Genomic DNA, 24,132 nt, shown 5'->3' on the forward strand with positions numbered 1-24,132 from the left:
GGGGAAAAAAAGAACCAAGACCTGTCATGTAAAGGTACAAGATCCCAATGATGAATGTAACTGTACTGTATACTTAAAAAGTATCAATAAACTCTTTGAAGAAATTTTCACTTTCACAAGATCAGTGCAAATAGAAGAAGAGAATTTATTTTTTGGCAGAGGGACAGACTATCATCTGGGTTCTGTGCTATACTCCATTGAGTAAGCACCCACATTGTATGAAAATTTCACTGCACCATGGGCCAGGAATTTTACTCAGTGCTTTCACTGCCTGCCTTGCAAGCACAAGGGCCTGAATTTGATCTCTGCTACCAAAACAAATTTTTTCACTGCAACGATAAAAAGAAAGAGGCAAAGAGGAAGAATCTAGAGCAAAAGTGGTCCAAAAAGTCCCAGTGTGTGCACTGGAAAAAGCTGAGCACTGTGTATCCAGAAATCTGAGTTCACGTTCTGTGGCTTCTACGTTAATATCCGGGGACCCCATCCAAAACCACTTCCCTCCCTGAAGCTTCACTTTCCCATCAGTCAAATGAGGCTTTGACCCAATTTCTCCGATATTCTGTGCTCAGTACACACTAAGAAACTTTAACAAGTCGTTTTCTAGTTAAAAGACAAACACAATCGGTCTTTGGGGGAAAATATACACTCTATTACTAATTAAGTGGGCTCATACAGTATATCACCAGTGAAGGTGATTATTTTTGTTTCTTAGGGTTGCAGTAGCAGAGAACCACAATGTATTTGGCTCACAGCAGCAAATGTTTACTCTCTCGCAGTTCTGGGAGCTAAAGTGTGAAATAAAGGTGTCAGCAAGGCTTTGCTCCCTAACACCCTGCATAAATCCTCTTTTGTCTCTTCCTAACTCAGAGGTGGTGGCCATCAATTTTTGGCATTTCTAGGCTTGTAGCTGTATCGCTCTGACCTCTTCTTCTACAACCTCATTGCATTGTGCCCGGGTATCTCTCTTCACTTGATTTTCTCGGCTCTTATAAGGATGCTACTCATATTGGGTTACGAGACCACTTCATGTAACTAATTAGATGTGCCATGTTCCTGTTTGTAAAGAGGACCATACTCTTCAAATATATATATTGTAGTCAGTACTTGAACTATATCTTTTGGGGAGACATAATTCAAAATAGTGATGATGGGGAGAAAATACATTGTCGGAGATATATGACAGTCTTTTTAAAAAGAAACAATGCCATTCACTGAATTGGCCACTTAAAGGACACGATATGTGTAATGAATCACTTCCCACTGAATGATGAGAGGTCCCCTAGAGAATTCAGTGGCACATAAATACAATCAGTGTAGAAGTCACAACACCATGGTTGGATAAAGCAGCTCAAACAAGCTCCTAGAATGTTGTCAGAGAAGGCAGGGTGTGCCTAGGCAGCGCTGTGTCTCAGTAGCACAGACTCCAGTTCAGAACCAACACCTCTAAGTGTTGGTCCTGCCATTAACAACCACAAAGAAACCTGAAGCTCAACTTTGCCATTTTATGCTAAAGAAAAAAAAAAAGAAACCAAATGCTAGTATTTTCCTCTTAAATTTGACACACGATCAGGAAATAAAAAAGACAAAACTGGAAAATACTTTCTTGCCAGAAAGCTGAAAAACTGCCACAGACTCCTAAGGGTCACAACAGGAAGACTCAGGAGCCAACAGAGAACTTGTGCTGGCCAAAGATGCAAAAGTCTGTGCACCCATAAGAATGGTAAGTGCAAAGCATTAAAGCACAACAGCCACACTGAAAGCCCAGTGATGCTTGTACTAGTCAAGCTTCCCCAATGAAACAGAAGAGATAGGTTATATCCACATAAAGAAAAGGATTTATTGTCAAGGCTCACATAACTATGAAGTCCAAGAAGTGCCCCAGCCTGCCATTTGCAATTAGAGAAAATCCATTAGTTCTATTTCCAGTCCAAAGAAATCCTCAGAACCAGGAGAGCCCACAGAGCAAACCATAGTCTGAAGGCCCAAGATATGGGAGTGCCGAAGGTAAGGGTAGGAGAAGAGGCATGTCCTAGCCTCAGCAAAGAGCAAAACTCACCCTTCCACCACTTGTCGGTTCTATTCACAACCTCAGCAGTCTGGCTGATGCCACCAATACTGGTGAGGGTAAAATTCCTTAATCAGTCTGCTAACCAATATGTGAATCTCTTCTGGAAAAGCCCCCACAGAACACACCAGAAATAGTTTTACCACCTGTCTGGGCATCCTTGGTCCTCTTGAGTAATGATAAGGAGCCATCTCATCATTCTGAAAACTTGTGAATAAAAGGAAAGAATCAAGTTTTTTTCCATCTTTATATATAAACAGCAAAGCCATTTTAACCAAATAGTGCATGAGGCAATATTTCTTTTTAGAAAAATATTCCAGCCAGTCAGTGAAAAGCAATGATAAAAATAGAATAGGGCCGGTGATTTAGCTCAGTGGTTCTGCCACCTGCCTTGCAAGTGCAAGGTCCTGAGTTCAACCTGCAGTACCAAAAAAAGAGAATAGCACCATTATATAGCGCCTAATGAACTAAAAGACATAGGAACTGATCATCAGTTTCATTTACGTCAGAAAGAGAGAAAGAAAACAACACATTATAGGTCTGTGCCTTCTTACAGAAGATGGCTGAACATAGATCAATCTGTGAGGTAGTCTTGCCATTGCCAAAATAATCTAACCTGAATTAGATATCGCCTCTAAATTTAACTACCAATGTACAGAAAATACAAAGAACAGAGGAACACACTGAACTATGGATGGAGGTTCTGCAAAAGCGATCGACATATAGAACTCTAGAAGGCAAACAAAAAATAGCAAGAGATACAAAAAGAGCTCCAAGATTAAAGAGTTCAAAAGTGTGTCAGCAGTTAGAGGTAAAGATCTTACTGGCATTGTGATTTGGAAGGGTAAGAAAAATACATTTGTGACACGTATAAGACAGTTTGAAAAATTAACATTTTCAGCATACTTTATGTTACAAAACTGCTGTTGCGCATTTTTTTTTCCCCCCTAAGAAATAGTTGTTGTCTGTTAGGGATACATGCTGAAGCACCTCCAGATTAAAAGAAATAATGTCTGGAATTCACTTCAAGATTATATAGAAGGGGGAAAAAATGAGAAGCAAGATCTGGCATGTAAAGGTACAAGATCCCAGTAGTGAATGGAACTGTACTGTCTACCTAGAATGTACCAATAAATTCAATTTAAATTTTAAAAAAGATTATATAGAATGGGAGCATTGGATAGGGCAGGACCTGCCATAGGTCGATGGTAAATGGGGACAATGAGGTTTAGTGAAGAATTCTCTCTATTATTCTATGAATGTCTGAATTCTTCCATTGTGAAAATAGTGGGGCTTTTTTCATTGTCAGAATAAAAAGGGCAATAATTACTAAATTTTCTTTCTTACAGAAATGGGAAAGTTTGGTGAACACCCCATTAGCATATTTTGTGTCACAACAAGTCAGAAAAGCAAGTCAGAAGAGGATAACAACTCCTCCTGACAAAATAAACAGGATAAATTAGACTATATCACAGTTTGCTAAACTGAATTCCACTACCAAACCATAAACTTTCTAAGTGTAAGATTTATCCTACTCATCTTTATATTCCTGAAAGATACAGCAGTGTCTTGTACATAACAGACATGCAACAAATTCATGTTGAATTGGATTAAATCCCTGCTAATATATTGCCTTACCCAGATAAGGTAATAACTTAAATCGAGGGTCCTTTTGGAATTCACTTTCAGGTGTGACTTCTAACCTTGTAAGGGAAATATTTTTGCCAAGGGGCCCTTTAACCCCCCTCAAATGGAATCATAAACGAAGCCATTTACTCAACCCACTTCTAAAATCTGCCCTGCTTCGATAATATGCTGTTACCTAGCAAGGTCTGGAAATGAGTTTTCTATTCTAGTTAATAGAGAATCTCAGCATACATTATATATAAATTGATATTTTCCAAATTAGAATTTGGTGTCTTCAATGTGCTGCACTAAAATGAAGCCAAGAAATCCAGGAGTGAAGAAAGCCAACGCAGCGAGAACAGGCAAGTCAGGTTCAGCCCCTCCACTACCACAATCCACACAAGAAGCAAACAGCTCTGCTTTCCTGCTTAATACAGTGGCTTCATATACCATTTCCTTTTGTAAAGGTTTCCACTAATTTATTTTTAGTTTGAAAACCATTTGTTTGAAAGGAAGTTAGAAATCTTACAGCGCCTCAGGGTATCATTAGTATGGATTTTTCTTTCTTATAACTGCATGAAAGTACCAGATAATAGAGCAACAGAATAGCATGTTAGAGAACAGAACATTTGTTAAATATTTTGCATACAATATGATTCTATTTTGGCAATTAAAAAGCCTACTTCTTTCACTATTTATTCTGACACTATTTATTCCCTTTCTGTTGCTCTCCTGTCTTCTAATTAACGCAAACACATAAACAGTGTTCACAGTACCGTTTCACAGAATCTAGAAAGATCCTGGTCAGTCTGAACTCTAAAAGTAACACCACAGGGGGAAAAATTCTCAGAGCAGAGCTACTTCTTTTGAGTATTCAAAGCTACTCCTTTTTTGCCAGGAAATTTTCCCACAAAACACTATGGAAACACAAGATCTATAAACATGGAAAAGTTTTTTTTGTTGTTGTTTTATAATATTCAAATGGGCCCTTTCACTTCAATAACATCCACAAAACGTAAGTCATTAAAGTAAACAAAGAACTACTTTTTTATGTATGAAAAGAGACCCATTATCACTGGCAAGGAAGAAAGTGGCAGCACAGCAAAACAGAAAATGAAAGAGGAGCTTTAAATTGGGAAGAGATGACAGTGAAATATGGGAGGGTGCAGGGCAGGTGTAAGACATCAGATCAGCTGCACCTTTGTTTTTCTTTTTTTTGGTACTGGGAATAGAACTCGGGCCCTTGCGCTTGTGAGGCAGGCGCCAGAACCACTGAGCTAAATCCCCAGCCCCTTGACCAGCTGCATCTTAAATACCAAGATTCCAAAATAAACTGGGCATGGTGGCACAGGGCTGTAATCCCAGCATTCTGGGAGGCTGAGACAAAAGGATTGGAAGTTTGACCTTGGCTGGGTAATTTAGTGACTTAGTGAGACCCTGTTTCAAAAATAAAAGATTAACAAGGGGAGGGGTAATAAAAATGATCAAGTTGTGATCCCAAGATGAATGTAACTATTATTATCACAAACACATACTAACAAAATCTTATAATAAAAATTAAAAATGGATGGGAGAATAGCTCAGTGCAAAGGCCTTGGGTTCAAGTCCCAGTACCACAAAAGAAAGATTCAAAAATAAACCCATATGTGGGCTGGGGATTTAGCTCAGTGGTGCCGCCACCAGCCTTGGCAAGCGCAAGGTCCTGAGTTCGATCCCCAGTACCAAAAAACTAAAATAAAATAAATGCATATTCCCAAACCTGTCCTCAGTGGAATTTTTATCTCTGCTCCCTTTCATTCTAACTCAGTGGGTATTATTTTTTTAGAACTTTCAATTTGACCTGACAAACTCCATTTTAACGCAGCCATTCAACACTGCTAAAGATCTGCTGTTCTGTTTTAGCTACACTTAAATAAGCATCAGGAATATTTAATTTGCCGAAGATATTTCCGAGGAAAATCTAAGTAAATAAACCTTACCCATCCAAAGAGAAAATATCATGACTGAGCCAGGCTGTGTGTATGTCAAATACTTTGACAAAGTAATAATGACCCATTAATCAGAGCAGCAGTTATGCGGCCCCACCACCTGCTCTGTAACATGGATATTCTAATCACCTGTCTCAAGGGACAAGCCATGTCACATCAGTGGACAACATCAAGCTTTTAGAGTAAAAGAACTTGAATATCTTCATGCCTTAATCGTCACAGATTTTTTTTAACAAGTGAAAGCCTGAATCTAGCCTTAAGTACTAAAATAAATCACCAGCACCCAACATTAATATACTTGGTCCTGGTTCTTTAAATTAACTCTTTTAATATGTGAATATTTTCTTGAATCCCTTAATACACATATCATAGCAGGAATTATACTATAGTGCAACTGATTATTACCCATCCTTTCATTGTTGAGTGTTTACTACAAACAAGGCTCTGCAGCTCCTCAGAAATCAAGAGAAACACCATCTTTGCCATCATATTGCTGAAGGTATCATGGATTCTAGGTTCTAGTCTCGGATCTATCACTTGAACTTAGTTACTTGACCTCGGGCAAGTATGCTAATATGTTTCTTTTTTCTTATCAATGAAGAATAGAAATTGGGCTAGATCTTTTCCTATAGTAAAATCCTATGGGTATTTATGTCCTTGTCACTGCTGGGTTTTGCATCAAAGAAAACAAATGAAAATACTCATTATCTAAACATCTAAAGTTCATTGGCATGTGTCTCACTCTGAACATACAGGCAGCTATGCCCAGCTCTAATCTTCAAAGTTATACCAAGGAAACGATTTTTGAGTCCTAGAGAGCCTGAAAAGAAAGGCATCACACTTACATTGTTAATAAGATTTAAGAACCTTTTTCTTTGAATTCAGAGGATACAACAGAAGAAACTAGTGAGTTTTAATTGCACCAACAGCTTACTGTCTTTAGCTGTGAACCTGAGCATGCAGTGTTCCCTGATCCATATAAATTATTTCAGCTGGCTATCTGTGCTGCTACGGACTCATCAAAGGTCAAATGAGTTTAAACTTTCAGAAGAATATAGATTTACTCCTTTTGTACATCTTTGATGTTTTAATTGTTATTTCTATTCATTCATAATTACATAATTATTAGGACTGGGAGTTCAGAACTAGATGGTATGAGCTGAAGTCCAAAGATTCTGGTTCTGCTAAAATAACAGAACTCCAAACCTCAAGAAAATTCAAATCTAACTGTCTCACTCCCTCCTTTACTTTAGACAACTCAAGTCTGATTCCCTTACTTTAGCAGAGGAATTAATTGATTTTCCCAGTATCCCACAGCTAGCAAGTGACAGTGAAAGCATCTAGCTCTAAACCCTTGATATAGGCAGATGACAAGATCATCTCCAAAATTCTTTCTGGTCTGAATTCCTAGACTCCTCTGGAAAGAAAGCAAAAAAATCTAGATGTCTCACTGTCCTACTGAAAATAATTTAGGTATTCAATTTTCTGAGTGAAACTGAGGTCTACTCATTGAAGTTCTTGGTTGTAAGTAACAAAAACACCCTGTTAATTTATAAAGAAAAAGCATTTTTAAAGATTTCTTGGTAGTTACCAGAATATATGGAGAAATAGGGTAGGAGAATGGCCAGGAACAAGAGTCTAGGCAGCAGTTAAAACCTAAACAGAAAGAAGGTCACAGACCAGACTGGTGCCCCTCACACACCCTGCAGCCACTGGGCTCTGGATTCTAAATGCCAGCTGCAAGGCAGGGTGAGCACCGCACATATGGCTTAACAAAGTTCTACCAAGGAAGGTGGGCTCTGCCATGGGATTTCCCCAAATATAGGAAAGAGTTCAGAGGGAAGAGAGAGAGAAACAGAGAAGATGATAGATTGATAGACAGACAGGATAGATGATCAAAGATAGATAAGGACAGTGGCATGGACAGATAAAAAGATAGGCAAAGATTCTTTTCCAAAACAAGTAATAACACATTTCAAAAATTTAAAGAGAGCCAGGCGTGGCGGCACACGCCTGTAATCCCAGCCCTTGGAAGGCTGAGACAGGAGGATCACTGTGAGTTCGAGACAAGCCTGAACTACATAGTGAGCTCCAGGTCAGTCTCAAGTACGTAGTGAGACCCTGCCTCAAAAAACAAACCAACAACAAAAAAAAAAACTTAAAGAAATACATCCTGGTCTACATAAATTAAATCCATTGAAAAAGTGTCTTAAAAACAATCACTATATAACCAAAGCCGAGTCATTATCAAGAATTTATCAGTAATAGTATAAAAGTCCATGCAATATATAGTATATCTAGGAAGAGACACATAAAAATGTCAATGTCATTACCTTTGAATGGTGGAAAATAACTAATTTTTTAAAAATGTATTCTCAACTACAGCCTCTAAATTTTCCTGTAATTTATGTGCATTGGGTGTGGAATAATATTTTACCAAAATAATAATGGGGTGAGGAGCTTTCTAATTCTATTGTAATTTATATAACACCAGAGATTTTAATAATACATGATGTCTTCCAAGAAAATGCACATAGCTTTTTATCACATTCACCCCCCAAAATTCCTCTTGTTCCACTCAGAATATCCTTAAAGAGTGGAATCTTTTAAACGATTCCCTAAAAACAAGTAGCAGAATTCTGATGCAGAGGGATGTAGCATCTCAAACACTTTGTATTTTCCTCTTTACCAATTCATACATTTCCTTTCCGCGTGAGCTTTACTGTTATCTACTGCAAGTTGCCCGTAGCTTTTCTACGGCTTTTGCTCCTGTGGGGTTAATTTACACTTGGATTTCTTGGCAGCCTTTTCTTCCTTTTCTCCCCCAAATACCTAAGCCCTATAACCCTTAATTTTGCTAGTTAATTCTGTGCCCAGTCACTATTTATAACCAGAGTTAATCTCACATTCAGACAGCTGGGCTGGTGCATAATTCTAAGGTCTGTGATCTCATTTAATTTTACCACATATGACCCTGAGCTATAAACATGTTAAGGAATGCATATAAACAAATAAGTTTAGCAAGGAGCAAACATATGCACAGAGTTGGATCCTATACTATGCACACCATACCTTACAGGTAAGGGAACTTGCAGTATAGCTAATATCTTTATCATCTTTTTTGCAGGGATGAAACTTCCCCTCTATGTACACAACATATCCTTGGAGCAGAATATGATTAATTCCTACTGTTTCTTTCACCTTGAGTGTCTTAATGGAACCTCTCCACCCACCTAAGCCTACACATTCCTCAAGAAACATGTTCCTGAGGGTTATACAAAGGTAGAGCTAAAATGCAAAGCAGGGATACAGACTTTTAAGACATGCACAAATAACAATTATGACTTACCCAGATACCCAAAAGTATTTTCCACCAATCCCCTGAAGCCAATCAAGTTGACACAATGGAGTTTAATCATCCTAGCTTCTTTAAGAAAGTTCATTTTGCAGATAAGAAAACCAAAGTTCACAAAAATTAAATGTTCGAAAGTGACGGGGCCAGAAAGCAAGCAAGGGCCTCTCTGAGCCTGACATTCCAGCACTGTTTTCATTACAGGGAATTAACCTACTTGTTTGCACATTTCCAACACCAAATGTGTTTGTTTCTAGGGATATCATCAGGTGGCTCACAACAATGGAAACCAATCTAGAGAACAGAATTCTGAAATCAAGCTCTCGACAGGATTGGTTCCTTCTAAGATTTATGGGGAAAATCTGTTCTGGGCCTCTGTCCTAGTCTCTGGTGGTGCCAGCAATCTCTGGTGTTCCTTGACTTATAGATTCATCATTCCAAGCTCCCCTTCCATCTTCACAGGACCTTCCTGTCCCTGTTTGTTTCTCTTATGTGTCCTCCTCTCCTTTCTCTTATACAGATAACGATCATTAGATTTAAGACGATTTAAAATGACTTCATCTGAAGAATCTTAATTGCATCCGCAAAGACCTGATTTCCAAATACGGCCACATTCATGGGTACCAGGAATTAGGATTTAGACTTCTCTTTTGCAAGTGAGGGGGATACTATTCAATCCACAAGCACACTGTTTACAAGCTTATTCCATCTCATACTTTCCACTGGGAACCTTCTTGGCGGACGGCCTCACACTGAGCCAAGGATTTGTGGATAACTGCTGAGATTGTTTACAGCCTTGGGCATTTGGGCAAGGATAAGTGAGAGCTTACCAGAATCTCCAAGGCTACCTCATTCCATTTATCTCCCTGTTAAATATCTGGCTGTGCTGCTGGTTTCTTGCTTACCAAATTCAAGGTCATAGCATCAGGCTAGTTTCATTGGCCTTCCTTACATACCAACTGTTTTTTACAGTATCTGCAGATTTAATATTGTCTGCCCTCCTCTCTGAATTAATTCAGCCTCCTCCAACCAAATTCCTTTTCTTCATGGCTTGCCCCACACTGGCCAAACCACCCCAGGATAGAACTGAAGGAGGTGGGAAAAGTGGTACTCAGGTTAAAGTTGCACAGGCAACTACCATTATTTACACCCAGTGTGCAACAGCTCTTCGTAAATAAACAATTATCAATTTGTTGTATCCCTGGACTAACTTCCGAGATCTCTGAAAGGGCTGTTCTTTATAATAATGTCTAGTTGTATTATCTTTTTTCTTGAGAAGGTTTACTATGCTCCCTACTCTACCATTCCTACTCTACCAGTTCCAAATTTCTAGATAGTAACTTAAAAATGAGCCGTTACCATGTTCCCACTTGCAACTGCATTCTCACCGTGAAACGGAAGGCAGCTTTTTCAGGAAGTTGACCTTAACAATTATATTTGCTTCCCCTCTTCTTTTCTCCTTCTGCTTCCTAATTCTTCTGATGTTCCTTCATTTTTTGCCTCAATGATATGTTAACTGCAAAATAATCTTTCTTTATACTTACAGAATTCAAAACATCTAAGGATCTTGGCACCCTTAATTTTTTGTTTTTTGTTTTTTGTTTTTTTTTGAGACAGGATCTCACTATGTAGTTGAGTCTGACCTGAAACTCACTATGTAGCCCAAGCTGGTCTCAAACTCACAGTGATCCTCCTGCCTCAGCCTCCCCAGTGCTGGGATTACAGGCATGCGCCACCATGCCCAGCTTTAATTTTTAATTCTAAAGGGAGAAGAGGAGAGGGGAAGGGGACATAAAAAGAATTAAGATGTGTTACGTACATGTATTGACCCCCATGAACAATGTAATGGATTATGAGCCAAGTGTGTTGGCGCACGCCTGTAATCCCAGCACTTGGAAGGCTAATGCAGGAGGTTAACTGTGAGTTCGAGGCCAACCTGGGCTACATAGTGACTTTGAGGCCATCCTAAACTACATAGCAAGGCCTATCTCAAATAAATAAATAAATGTGATGAGTATGTACTGTAAATATGTATTAATAAAAATCTGGATAAAAAAGCAACTAAAGGGCAACCCTCAGAAGGCCAAGGTCCAGTGAAGAAGAAAAAAGAAACAAATGCCTTAGAAGACCAAGACGTCACTCAATATGTAGCCTTCCTACCCGGCTCCCCTCTTCCTTTTCTGTTAAAATCTTAGGCATCCCCTGAGCCCTCAAGATGTAATTTAAAGACTGAGCCCCTCTATGTTCTCAAGTTGGCTGGCCCTTAGGTAAACCTGATTCCTTCCTACCAACTCGCATCTCCCTAATATGGACCTTTGAGCAGTGGGCAGCCAGGACCTTAGGTCTGGTACAATAAGTAAAAGCAGAGAGGCAGAGAAGCCCCAGAAAGGCTCACTTGCACATTTAGGATGGAACTAGCTGGAGCTGGATTTATTTATATCAACTGAGTTTCTTCTTCCCTCCAAGAGTGCTTGTTGTCTACACTTTCTCAATATCTCAAGTAATAAAAGAGAAGATGAGAATTGCCTAAAGCTATATTTTTACAGAATAAAAGCAAGAGTTCAAAAATCTACATAAAATAAACCATCCATCAAGATGCAAATTGCTACAGTAATTGCAGACTGTTCTATACACAGGGAGAAAACACTTGCCTGTTATTGTTGCCCATAGACCATATCGATTCACTTGAAATACTTATGAAGTTTTTTTATTACTTTATAAATCTATAAACGTGTTGTTAATGAAAAGTTTCCAGAGCTTTCTTTTGCCTAGGAAGTCAAATAGCTGAAAACCACTCCTATCTGTAATATAGGCCAGCTAGAAGATGAAAAGTAATTATTCATTACTGACTTTGGGGCTATTAAGGTGCAAAATAATTCACTTTTCCATCTTTTTTTTCCACCATACATGACCCCAAACACAACTGCAAAATATCTTCTCTTCCAGAAGGTACAAACTTGCACCCTCTGGCTGAAAAATAGGTTCTATCTAGCTCTGTTACTTTGAAAATATTGAACTAACAATTAAAAATTCACATATTTAATATAAAAATATGAGTACCTGCCTTTCCCTGAAATCAAGCTGGTGCTACCAAGCCTGATAATGGTTCTCTAGCGCACTGATCTCCAATATGCTGCGATCCCCACTCACTCCTATTGTCTTCCTGACACTGAAAGTGAACGTCAGTTGCCATCAATATCGCCGTGTTTTTCTTTTTATAGAAGAGAAATATTTTTCTGCAAAACTTTCTTTACTGAGACTGGGAAGGAACATAGAAACTAAGAGTGCTATCTCATAATCCTCCATCCAGTCTTCTTAACTCATTAACGCCATCTGCATGGACCATGATGGAGTTGAGAAAACAATATCCCAAAGTATGATGCTTCAGTATGCTGAGCATTTTGAAATAAAGAAGTAGCGCCAGGGACCGGGGATTCAGTTCATGGTTCCACTGCCTGCCTTACAAACTTCGATCCCCAGTACCCACCCCAAAAAAGAATCAAGGTCTCTCTGATCTTTTCCCATTCCCTTGTCTCACTCCCCTTTATCTGTCTCAAAGCAGAAGAAAGAGCCTGCTCTGAAGTTCCCTTGCATCAGGAAAGAAAGTTCTTCCAGAAGAATGAAATTGTCCTAACATTGTCCACATAGTAGCCTTATCCAACAGATTAACATAAAGGAAAGAAAATTAGAGTTGACATCACACCCAGAGCCTGGTGAACTTTGTTGCAAGTTACTGTCTATTCTTTGGGGCCTGAAACATTGTTTTCTGTTACTCTTACTTGCATCCCCCACTTTCTTCTCTCATGTGAAGGGGGTATATTGGGCTACTGGGGTCACTCTTTCCCCATAATGTCCCCATGCATATAATAAATTTGTATGCCTTTTTTCCTGTTAATCTGTCTATTGTCAGCTTTCTTCAATAGCCTCAGTCACCAGACCTTCGGAGAAAAGAGAGGAAGTCTCTTTCACTCTCCCAACCCCACTGGCATTCGAGTTTATGGTTGTCCTGGTACCCAGATTAGAAACAAAAATCTCCTAAAATAAGAATAATTCAAGATTGTGGATTCCTGCTTATCAGGCCAAAAGGAAATCAAGAAGCTGGCCAAAGGTCAGTTGATTATGCTGTAAAGTACACAGGTTCAGTACCCAGATTCTTCTAAAGTCAGGTTACTTAATTTCAAATCCTCTTTTGTAACCCATGGATTTTGTGGTTGGGGGAAAATCACGTAAGTCCTCTGAGATTCAGTTATTCTTTATATAAAATACAGATAATAATAGCATCCACTTTAGAGAATCATCTGAAGGTGAAAGTAAGCACTCAGTATAATGTCCATGTGGCACAATAAGAGGTACATTTGGTCTTTGTCACTGGTTCCTATAGCCGAGATCCTGGAATCCTTGAAATTTCCTGAGCAATATAAATGATCGTTTGCTATTTATCATGAACCCCTTTCAGTAACATTTTAGTTTATGCTATTGAGGGGTCCTAGTATGGGACCCTAGATAGCTTGCGGTGATAGGCCAGTCACCAGAAATCCAGAATATTAGAGGTTCGGAACCTTTATCCCTTCCTGCCAACCTCCAGCAAATGGAAGGGGAGCCAATGGTTAAGCTCTACAAAAACTCTTGAAGTTAAAAGTTGATGAGCTTCCCAGTTGCTGCGCAGGTAAAGAGGCTCAGAGGGTGAAGTGCCCTCTCTCCCATCCCTTCCTCTACACATCTCTTCCAGCTGTTCCTGAACTGTAACCCTGATAATACGCTGGCAAAGGTAAGGAAAGTGTTCTGCAATTCCATCAGTCTTTCTCGCTGAACCTCTGGAGGTCACGGGATCCTCTGAATTATAGAGGGTTGCTCAGAAGTCTTGAGATTGCATCTGAATGGGAGCAGTGCTGTAGGACTGAGCCTTCAGCTTGTGAGGCTGTTCAGGTCGTGTCATAGTGGAATTGAATTGTCGGACACCCAGCTGATGTCTGCTAGAGAACTGGCTTGTGTGGGGGGAAAAAAACACACATCTAATAAAAAAAATTTTTTTGTTCATAATGTGAAATAGGAAGAAAAAGGCTAAAGGTGTAGGGAAAGTGGGAAGGGTAGAAGAAAGGTAATAAGGGAAAAGAAAAAATGCAAACAAAGCCTTTGTGAATAGGGAAGGGAGGAGTGGGTGAAGGGAGGTAATGGGTATGGGGAAAAAATGAGAACCAAGACCTGTCATGTAAAGGTACAAGATCCCAATGACAAGTGTAACTGTACTGCATACTTAAAAAGTACCAATAAATTCAATGAAAAAGAAATGTTCATTTCTGAGAATATAGTAGAAGAAAACAGTGTGTTGATTTGTCTATTTCCCAGCCCGGTAAGTAGTAAACTCTATATGTATTATAATGGGAAAGAAAGGCACCCTGGAAATATTCTGGCAGTGTCGGGGAAATTGACAGCTGTGCTTTGCAAAAATAGTCTATACAGGGCTGGGGATTTAGCTCAGCGGTTCGGCGGCCTGCCTTGCAAGCACAAGGACCTGAGTTCAATCCCCCATACCTAAAAAAAAAAAAAAAAAAAAAAAGTCTATACATATCCCTTCTATACCTTTTTCTTACCTTATTATTCCTGCTAATGTTTCAAGCACTGTGTTGAACAGGATGGGTGATAGTGGACATCCTTATCTTGTTTTTTGTTTTGTTTTGTTTTGTTTTGGTACCAGAGTTGGAACTCGGGACTTTGCGCTTGCTAGGCAGATGGTGGAACCACTGACCTAAATAACCGGCCCCTCTTTTTTTTTTTAGAGGGAAAATTTTCAGGGTTTTTTTCTGATTTAATATGGTGTGGGTGGTATGTTTTTCATAGGTGTCTTTTATCAGACTAAAACAGGGTCCTTCTATTACTATTTTCTCCCTTTTTTCATCATGAAAGGGTGTTGGATTTTATCAAATGCTTTCTCTGAGTTGACTGGTATGACCATGTGAGTTTTGCCCTTGCTTCTGTTTATACTATGTATTGAACTTATGATCTGAGCCATGCTTGCATCCCTGGGATGAAGCATACTTGGTCACAGTGTATATTCTTCTGGATGATTTACTGCATTTGTTTCCCAATATCTTCTTGAGGACTTTGTATTCTCTTTCCATCTTACCCTAGAAAGAATGGCCATCATCAAGGGATCAAATAATGACTAGTGCTGGTGAGGCTGCAGGGAAACAGGGAAAAAAGAATTCTTCTAACACTGTCGGTGGGAATGTAAAGTAATGCAACTGCTTTGGAAATCAGTTTGGTGATTCCTCAAAAAACTAAAACTAGAAATTCCATTTGACCCAGTTTTTCCCCTTCTAGGTATCTTTCCTAAAGAGTTAAAGAAACTATATTATAGTGACACATGCATACCCATGTTTATAGTAGCACAAATCATAATAGCTAAATCTTTTTTTTCTTTTCTTTTTGTACTGGGAATCGAACTTAGGGCATTGCACTAGCAAGGCAGGAAGTGGAGCCAACGAGCTAAATCCCTGGCTCCATAATAGCTTAAATCTTAAAAGGAACATACATGACCGCCAATAGATGAATGGATTTTTTAAAGTGATATTTACATACCATATAGTGCTGGTCTGCCATAAAAAAAGATAAACGTGAGTCATTTGTAGGAAAATGGATGCATCTTGAGACCATAATGTTAAGTGAAATAAGTCAGACACACAAGTTTAAATATCATGTGGTTTCTCTTATACAAGAAGCTTAAATTATAAATAAAGAGCAAAACAAAAGATAATACAAAGTAGAGAAATAGATCTTTCTCAAATGGAAAGGGGTCAAACGATAGAGGGGAAACAGAGGGTAGGGAAAGGGAATGAAGAAAAGAATTAAGATGAGTTATACACATGTACCAACTCCACACAAGAAATGGAAGCATTATGTATTCATTGTTTATTTTATATATTATACTTATGATCTGAGTGTATATATGATGTATTACACTTATGATTTGCACGTACTACAAACATGTACTAATAAAGATGAATGCAGAAAAGTGTGTACTCAGAATATACATAACCCACTGATGAGGTTAGTGCTCTATACTGCTCCAGGACTCTCTCAATCCAGTCACATTAACAATCAAGGTTAACAATTTAGTAGGTTTCACTATGTTTAATAAGGGGAGAGTCTAACAAGGGGAAACTGAGTTTGGAAGCAAAGATGAGCTACTGGGCAGGATGGGATAGGAAATGCTTGATCCCAATTTGAGCTCTGGACTTCATACAGCACTTATTGTATCACAAGACTTGGTGCTCATTGTTTTATTCATTTTCTTTTGTAACTCCATTTGAAATTAGAAACTGGCCCTTTGTGGGAACTGTAGCCGGGGATCTAGCTCAGTGGTTCTGCCGCCTGCCTTGCAAGGCACAAGGACCTGAGTTCGTTCCCCGGTACCAAAAAAAAAGAAGGTGTAGTAACTCTATTTCTACAAAAGCATGTACAATGTTCAAGTAGGTCGTTTTCTAACATTCATTAAGCTTTCAGATTAACTACCCTGGTACAAGCAGCAGAACCTTTGAGAATCAGAGGGGTTCCTTACCTCTCTGAGGTAAAAAGTTCACATTCAAGCTAGAGATGAACTGCAAGGATCACTCAGCCCTCTTAAGGAATGTTTCAAGACAGATAGCACCTAGGACTCCCTATGCGTGTCCAGTGGTGCTCTGCCCATGTATTTCCTTCTAGTGCATTAATGAAGTCAGTGGGATCTACTAGATGCCCATGTGCTCTTCTTTGTAAAATTATCCCTGGTGTTTTTATGTTCTCTTGAGTTACATACATATTCTTTCCTTTGTTTGCCTTCCTTTCACTCCACTTTGCTCTAAATCCTTAGCACATCAGCAGAGATTCTTGTAATCACATAAAGGAAGGTTCATTATAAGTACCTCCTTCTACAAAGGAAAAGGATAGAGGTAGGGAAGATTGTTCAAAGTGATATTAGGTCAGGCATCAATATTTGTATGAAGGACCATGAAGGGAAATTTGGGGAAGAAAATAACTGTAATTCATTCAAACAAGTTTTTTTTATGAGGGCAAAGCGAGTAAGATGGAGAGTTGATATTTAGGCATTTCAGGACCCACGGCCAACCACCTGCTACCAGGTAAACTCACTGATGAGTTCTTAGCTGAATGGGCTATTAATAAATAGGTGAGACCAGCAGGAGAAGATAGCACAGCCTCCGGGAGTCTGGGCCCAGCAGTCATGGTGGTGGAGGGAGGAATGAGATGTGTTGGGTTCTTGCACTACACCCTTCTGCTGGCGTTTTGTGCCTGTGCAGTGGGCTGGATCGCTGTGGGGATAGTGGTCAAGCCTGTCTTGAGCCACAGGGCTACTCCTGGCAGCCTGCTGCCTGTGATCGTCACTGCAGTGGGGACCTTCTTCTTCCTGGTGGCCTTTGTGGACTGCTGTGGAGCCTGCAAGGAGAACTACTGTCTAGTGATCACTTCTGCCATTTTCCCATCTCTGATCACGCTAGTGGAGGTGGGTGGCCGTAGCCATCGCTGTCTGTTTTCAGAGACAAGGTGAGAGCAAAGTTTAATAGGACTTCAGACAGCAGATGCAGAATTACCCCCAAAACAATGACACAGGTGCATTCCTGGATATGCTGCAGACCTCCTGGATATGGAGAGAACATCCTGGCATTGGGAGAACATCCTCGGCAGTCAGCCGAGTTCCTGGCTCCTGCTGTGTTAACATCACTGTGGGCTGTGACAGTGACAACAGGCGAATTCTATCCACACTGAGGGATGCATGGAGAAGATTGGGAATTGGCTGAGAAAAAAATGAGTTGTTGTTGGCCACAGCAGCCCTGGGCATTACGCTTGTTAAGGTTCTGGAAGTGTATTTGCCTGCTGCCTTGGGAAGAGTATCCGAAGTGGCTAGGGGGTCTGCTCTTATTAGTCCCTCGTCTAGGAGAGTAGAGTAGTACCGCCTGGGTTTTTCAATTAAAAGGATTATTTCTCAGACCAGAAAAAAAAAAAAAGAGGTGAGACCTACTTGTTGGAGAAAGTGAGTCTTGGGGATGTAACATTGAGGACTATGTCCGGTCCCGAGCCCGGACTGGATAACAGGGTTAAAACTTCAAACTTTCTCAAGAAGAAAAAGCACAAACATATCTTGGGTGCAATTTTGGGAACCTCACAGAAACCTAGATATACTTTTGATAAAAAATGGGATTTGAACTTGAAAAGAGATAAGGAAGCAACACTTAATGAACCGGCTACCTGGACAGGGGAACAGTACACCTGTGTGGCATTGTGCTTCAAACCAAGGTACGTTGTATTTATAGCCACCACTTGATTACACGTGGAACTTCCTATAACAGGTCTCCTCCTAGAGCTCTGCGGTATCGTGAAGCTGGAAGGAAGACCGCAGTTATAATCACATTTAAGCCTTTGAAAACATTCACAGAACTGTTGAATTCACTCAGTTGGAAAAGAAAATATTTTTCATTTTCATTCAAAAGCCAGTTTCCTTTTTTCTTTAAAAAAAAAAAGAAAAAGGCAAGAAAATCCGACATAAGAAATGGTGAGATGCCCTCTTCTGTTTCTAACCAGTTAGTGCAGAGCCTTTGAATGCTGGTAATTTGAAGGATTTCTGTTAAATTGTAGACACAGCAGGATTTTAAAATCCAAAAGCATTTCTATTGACCTCCAGTGATTGGAGCATCACCTCATGCAGCCTAACTTCCTCTTTGCCAATTAAGAAGCCCTCATTTCTCTCTGTGTGTAGCAGTACACCCTGTTCCTGGCTGAAAAGAAAACAAAATTAACCTTGGGCTGGTGGCTGTTCGCTTGATTTCCCCCGGCAGGCCAATGAATGAGCTCACAAAATGTATAAATAATGTGCCCAAGTCTCCTTGTTGCTCAGTTTTTTCATATTCATTGCCCAGAAACCTGGATCAGGATTTCAAACTGTTAATGTGTTAATACTTCCACCCACAATGTAACAGTAATCCCAGAAAGATGGCCCAGACTTCCTCTTTTCTGTGGGCAGAATTTTGGCCTGCAACTTGCAAAGTTTTGACAAATTATGCAAAGAAACAAATGAAAAAGGACCATACCAGATCTAAATTGAGGTGTTGGAACACAGTTGTTTCTGTGGAACTATCACTGGGCAACTGCCAGTTGCATCTGGGCAGGAAGGAAATGCAAATTAAAAGGAAAAATTAGGCCCTTTTAGAGAAAAGTGAATTTTCAGCAAAAGCTCAGGGCTGACACTAAAGAATAAAGAAGGTATTATTCAGTTTTAAATTGGACTGATTGATTCTTTTCCTCAGTTATTCTGAGCTGCTTCTTTTACTTTTTCCCAGAGTCACTGAGGTGTTTTGATAAGGGCTCATTATTTCTGCAGCATTGGTTCTCATCTTCATTACTTCATACAACCTCTTTCGTTTCTTTCAACTACAGAAAGTGATTTTTGACCTTGCACAGACCCATAACCTTTACTAAAATCAAAGTTAGTTGCATCTCTTTTTATCCTCTTCAAAACTAAATAAATATCTTTCATATAGAAAATCAGACCGCGAATCAGAACTAAATATTAGATACCTTTCTTTTTTTTTTTTGGTACCAGGGATTGAACTCGGGTCCTTGCGCTTGTGAGGCAGGCCACCAAACCACTGAGCTAAATCCCCAGCCACTCGATACCTTTCTATTGCTTGCCAGTCCTATGACCTTGAGATCCCCCAGTTGTTAGGTCCAGGTCTCTGAGGCTCGTCTCAATGGCTTCCATGAGGACGTGAGGTTATGTAGGAAATCTCAGCGCTTAGCAAGTGTATTATATGTACTAGGCGATATTTTCCCCTTATTATGCACTAACTCATTTAACCTTCACAGTAATTTCCAAAGGTAGAGGATATTCTATCCCTACTTCACAGACAGAAAAATTGAAGCAGAGAAATGAAGTAATTTCCTAAGCATTTTGCTACAAAGTGGAATCTCTGAGATGCAAACTTGGTAGTCTGCTTCCAGAACTCACACTCTTTAGGGCTATAAACACATCCTTCCAGAAAGGTTGTAGAGTTATTCGTTTATTTGTCAGCTATTTGTTGAACACTTCCATAAACCACACACTGATGATGACCAAAAATGATCAGATCAGTGGAATTTTTATAGCTGTTCACTGCCGCCATCTTCCCTCTCTCCATCCTCTAGAGAATAAAGGAAGAGGGAACGGGAGGAAGAAAACAAGCAAGCTCTAAACCCAACATCTTGGACATTTTCAAAATAGTCACACAGAGCCTTGAGATGCAAGGCTCAAATGGGAGGACTCCTCGTGACAGGAAAGTGTTGGAAGAGGGAGGCAGCAACAAGTGAAGGGGACACTGTCCCCCTCCGCAGGCAGGAATGGAAGAGAGCAGCGGGCAGGAGGAGAGACGGCTGAGCAGAGGCAGGACTGCTGAGCTCACCGCACCAGGCAGTGACCGTCAGACCTCACATCCACGACGCCTAATCCTCAGTGATCTTCACTGAGCTGCTGAAGGCCCAAGAAGACACCGTCTGGGAAAGCTTCTGAGGACTGGGAAGTGCTCTCTAGGGCTAGAGGTAATGAGGAAGCATTAGGAAGAGGCTTCTAACATCGACGGGGACTATAACATTGCACAGTACAAGAGACAGCAACAAAATATTTGCTTTTTAAAGTGAGAGAAGAGGGGCTCAGGCCCCAAAATTTACCAATAGTCATCAAGAAAAAATAATTATTTAATAATGTTTCGTACTTAATAACACTAAATTTATTTTGCTTTGTTTTGTTGTTTGTTCATCTGACACAGGGTCTTGCTACATAGTTCAAGCTGGTCTTGCACTCACGGTGATCCTCCTGTCTTGACCTCCTGCGTGCTACGATTACAGGTTTGTGCCACCACACCTGGCTAATACTCATTTTAATGATTAGTTTTAATAATTAATATTAGTTAATAATTGACACTAAATAATGTTAGTAAATTAACACTAATAAAGCTTTTTCTTCCCCAAGCAATCTTATCAATCAGTTCTGTATCATAACATACACACATACACACACACAGCATATGTGTGAATGTATATAAACCATCCTAACTCTGAACTTGCTGGTGACCTTCATGGACATAGATAGAATGGGTGAGAGGTTCAGCAACTTCATATCTATCAATCAAGCAGTCCAAGGGTAATTCCAGACCCGAGTTCAGACATTCACTCAAAACAGCAAATTCAAAACCATCTCAGAAAAGCAAAAGAATCAACAGAAATAACTACCAACATTTTCAAAAGTAAAGTTGAGGCATGAAAAGTGTATACAATGGCAAAATTGAGAAGACAGTTGAAGCTCTACTATCAGTGTTGGTTTTCTGTCAAGCAAGGTTAAGAAGCAGAAAAGTGGTGGAAAGTATCTAACACAGGGTTTCCTAGAAACTTCGTAAATTCAGCTTTGGAAAGACTTAGTGGTCTAAAAGGAGGCTTCACAAACCAAGAGGTATTTAGGTCTCATCTGAACAAGCAGCTCAAAACAGAATGCTCTCAACATACTGGCTACCAAGGCTCAACAAGAGAAGATATCAATTGTGTAGATTTTGGGGGGTGTATTCTCTTCCAAAAGTAGAATTAGTGAAGTGTCATAGGATCACAGATTCTTGCTAAATGGTTTAGAGATGTAGACACTCTATTTATCAAGGTCTTGCACCCTCTGATTGTAGTTTCCAGTGTCTAGAAGGTCACTATCAAAGTCATCTTTTTGTGTGTGTGTGGTAACAGGGATCAAATTCGGGACCTTGCACTTGCAAGGCAGGTGGCAGAACCACTGAGCCAAATCCCTGGATCAACCTTTTTTTGTGTGTGTGTGGTTTTGTTTGTTTGTTTGTTTTTGGTACCGGGGATCAAACTCAGGTCCTTGCACTTGTGAGGCAGGCAGCAGAACCGCTGAGCTAAATCCCGAGCCCAATCTTATATTTTTGAATGCAAAAAAATTTTACTTTTTTTATTGGCCTGAAATCTGCCTCTGTATTACTCATATCTACTGATCCTAGAACTTCTTGAATAATGCTAAGTGGCCATGACAGGTCTTAAAAAAATAAAGGTAATTAATCCATGCCTGTTCTCTAAAATAAGTATTTATATAAGTGTCTCGGTCATTTTTCTCATCACTAGGGCAAAATGTCCAACACCTACAACTTTATATTTTATTTTGGCTCACTTTTCAGACCACTATTGGCTGGCTCCAAGGCTTGGCAGAGGAGAGTTGCTCAGGGCAAAGCAAACACAGAGAAAGTGAAGGGAGGAACTGGAGAGAGAGAGAGAAATCTTCCCAGGCCATACTCCAAGTAATGCACCTTTTCCAACAAGACCCTATCTCCTAACCGCAAGTCATCTACAAGCCCACATAATCCAATCATCCTTCAAAAGCTCCACCGTTGAGCACATGAGACTTTGCGAGGGCATCTAGATATAAACCATACACACGGCTTCTAGATCTCTCAAAAGCCCAAAGGCTATGTTTTGGCATCCAACAGTCTGCCTAAGAATCACCTACAATGTTTATGAAAGATAAAATCAACCAACCCCAACTACCCAACCCCCATGTGCTGATTTAATAAGAATATCTGGAATGGACCCTGAATTGGAATCTTTGTCTCCCTTCTTGATGCAGGTTGTCTAAGACCCATGCTTGAGAAATTGTGCTGGTGCATTCTCGCCACACTGAAATGTGTCAGGTACCAGATCTGACACTACAAGCTCTCTCCTACTCACTCAAGGTCCACAGAGACCACTGCTCACTCTGATCTGAACATACAGTACATGCTCATTTCCAGAGCTCTGTCTGTTTTGGTAGCCTCTTAAGAGTTTGGGCTGACAGCTGAAGAAAAGAGGAGCATAAACTAGTGAGTGTTTTTACCTCATCTGAACTGTAAGATTTTATTTCACTATTAAATTACTTAAGAGCTAAGGGAGTAAATGAAGCATGGGTATCTCAATACATCAACAATAATCAATGCTCTTAGATGTAAAATAAGCTTCAACCCAATGCTTTTCATTTGTTTCAGAGGACTGTTCTTTCTTATGTAAGGTCAATACTTAAATCATGCATATATTCCTGATTTCTTTCCAGCAGAAAAGCACCTGGGAAGGTGATAAGATGAAACTAAGTTTTAATACTGTAGTATTTGAGATAATTGAATAAAACGTTTTGTCAATTCTGTTCTTGAGGCTTATAACTAAGGGGCACATTAACAATGGTGTCTAAGTAAGTGTGCTTTTTATATAAGTCTAACCAGAATTGTGAACCTTGTGTTTGATTTGTTATTATGAGGGGAGCAAATGTTATCCAAACTTACATTTTGGATCTTGAATCTGGTCATGCCCAACAAGAAAAAGGACTAGGAATAGTCTTACAGCATTGTTTCTTTTTAACTGGAAGTTTTCTTTGCTATTGTTATAGTCTATAGAAAAGTATTTGCTAATTTAAAACTTAGTTTTAATTTAAATTTAAAAACATAGTTTTCTCAAACATGTTCCTATTTTTGATCTAGGACCATCCTGTAAATTTGCGTTATAGCCCCAGTTTCTACAGGTTTATAGACAATAACAAGATCCTCACATTGTGAAAGCAAGAGTCAGAACAGATTAACTTTTTTTTTTTTTTGGTACCAGGGATCGGACTCAGGTCCTTGCACCTGTGAGGGAGGCAGCAGCACCACTGAGCTAAATCCCCGGCTCTAGATTAAATTTTTAACTGGGGTTAAGTGGCAAGAGACAGTTTCCTACCCCAGCAAAATGATAAATTGAGAAGTAGAAACTCCAGGTACAGAAAGAAGTTGGAAACTAGTCATGAAGCAAAGTGAGATCGTCTGAGATGTTACTAAGACTCTGCTCTGCTTTGTGACAGTGGGGTGGGAGAAAGGAGGGGACAGGGAAAAAGGGGGAAAAGGAGGAGAAATGGAAACAAAACTTTTGTACATAGGGAGGAGAGGGGTCTTGAAGGGAATGGGGAAGGGAAAAAAGAGGCGGGAGGCGTTGTTTGCAGGTACAGATTCCCTAGAATGAGTGTTATCATTTAGTATGCCTAAAATGTATCGATAAATGTTTTACTATAAAACATCAAATTGTTAAAC

General features: G+C 39.7%; 1 long non-coding RNA gene and 1 pseudogene across 1 annotated transcript in view; one reads left to right on the forward strand and one right to left on the reverse strand.

The window, feature by feature from the left end:
- Positions 1-9,273, reverse strand: part of LOC117285713 — a 12,721-nt gene extending 3,448 nt beyond the window's left edge. The window contains exon 1 of the long non-coding RNA XR_004516817.1: positions 9,029-9,273. This is a non-coding gene — a long non-coding RNA (uncharacterized LOC117285713). The remainder of the gene's footprint in view (positions 1-9,028) is intronic.
- A 7,976-nt stretch (positions 9,274-17,249) lies between these two features.
- LOC104867917 lies at positions 17,250-17,930 on the forward strand (annotated as a pseudogene).
- Positions 17,931-24,132: the final 6,202 nt, after the last annotated feature.

The sequence above is a fragment of the Fukomys damarensis genome, unplaced genomic scaffold (assembly GCF_012274545.1).
Source record: "Fukomys damarensis isolate Sample0158 unplaced genomic scaffold, DMR_v1.0_HiC HiC_scaffold_12, whole genome shotgun sequence".
Classification (NCBI taxonomy): domain Eukaryota; kingdom Metazoa; phylum Chordata; class Mammalia; order Rodentia; family Bathyergidae; genus Fukomys; species Fukomys damarensis.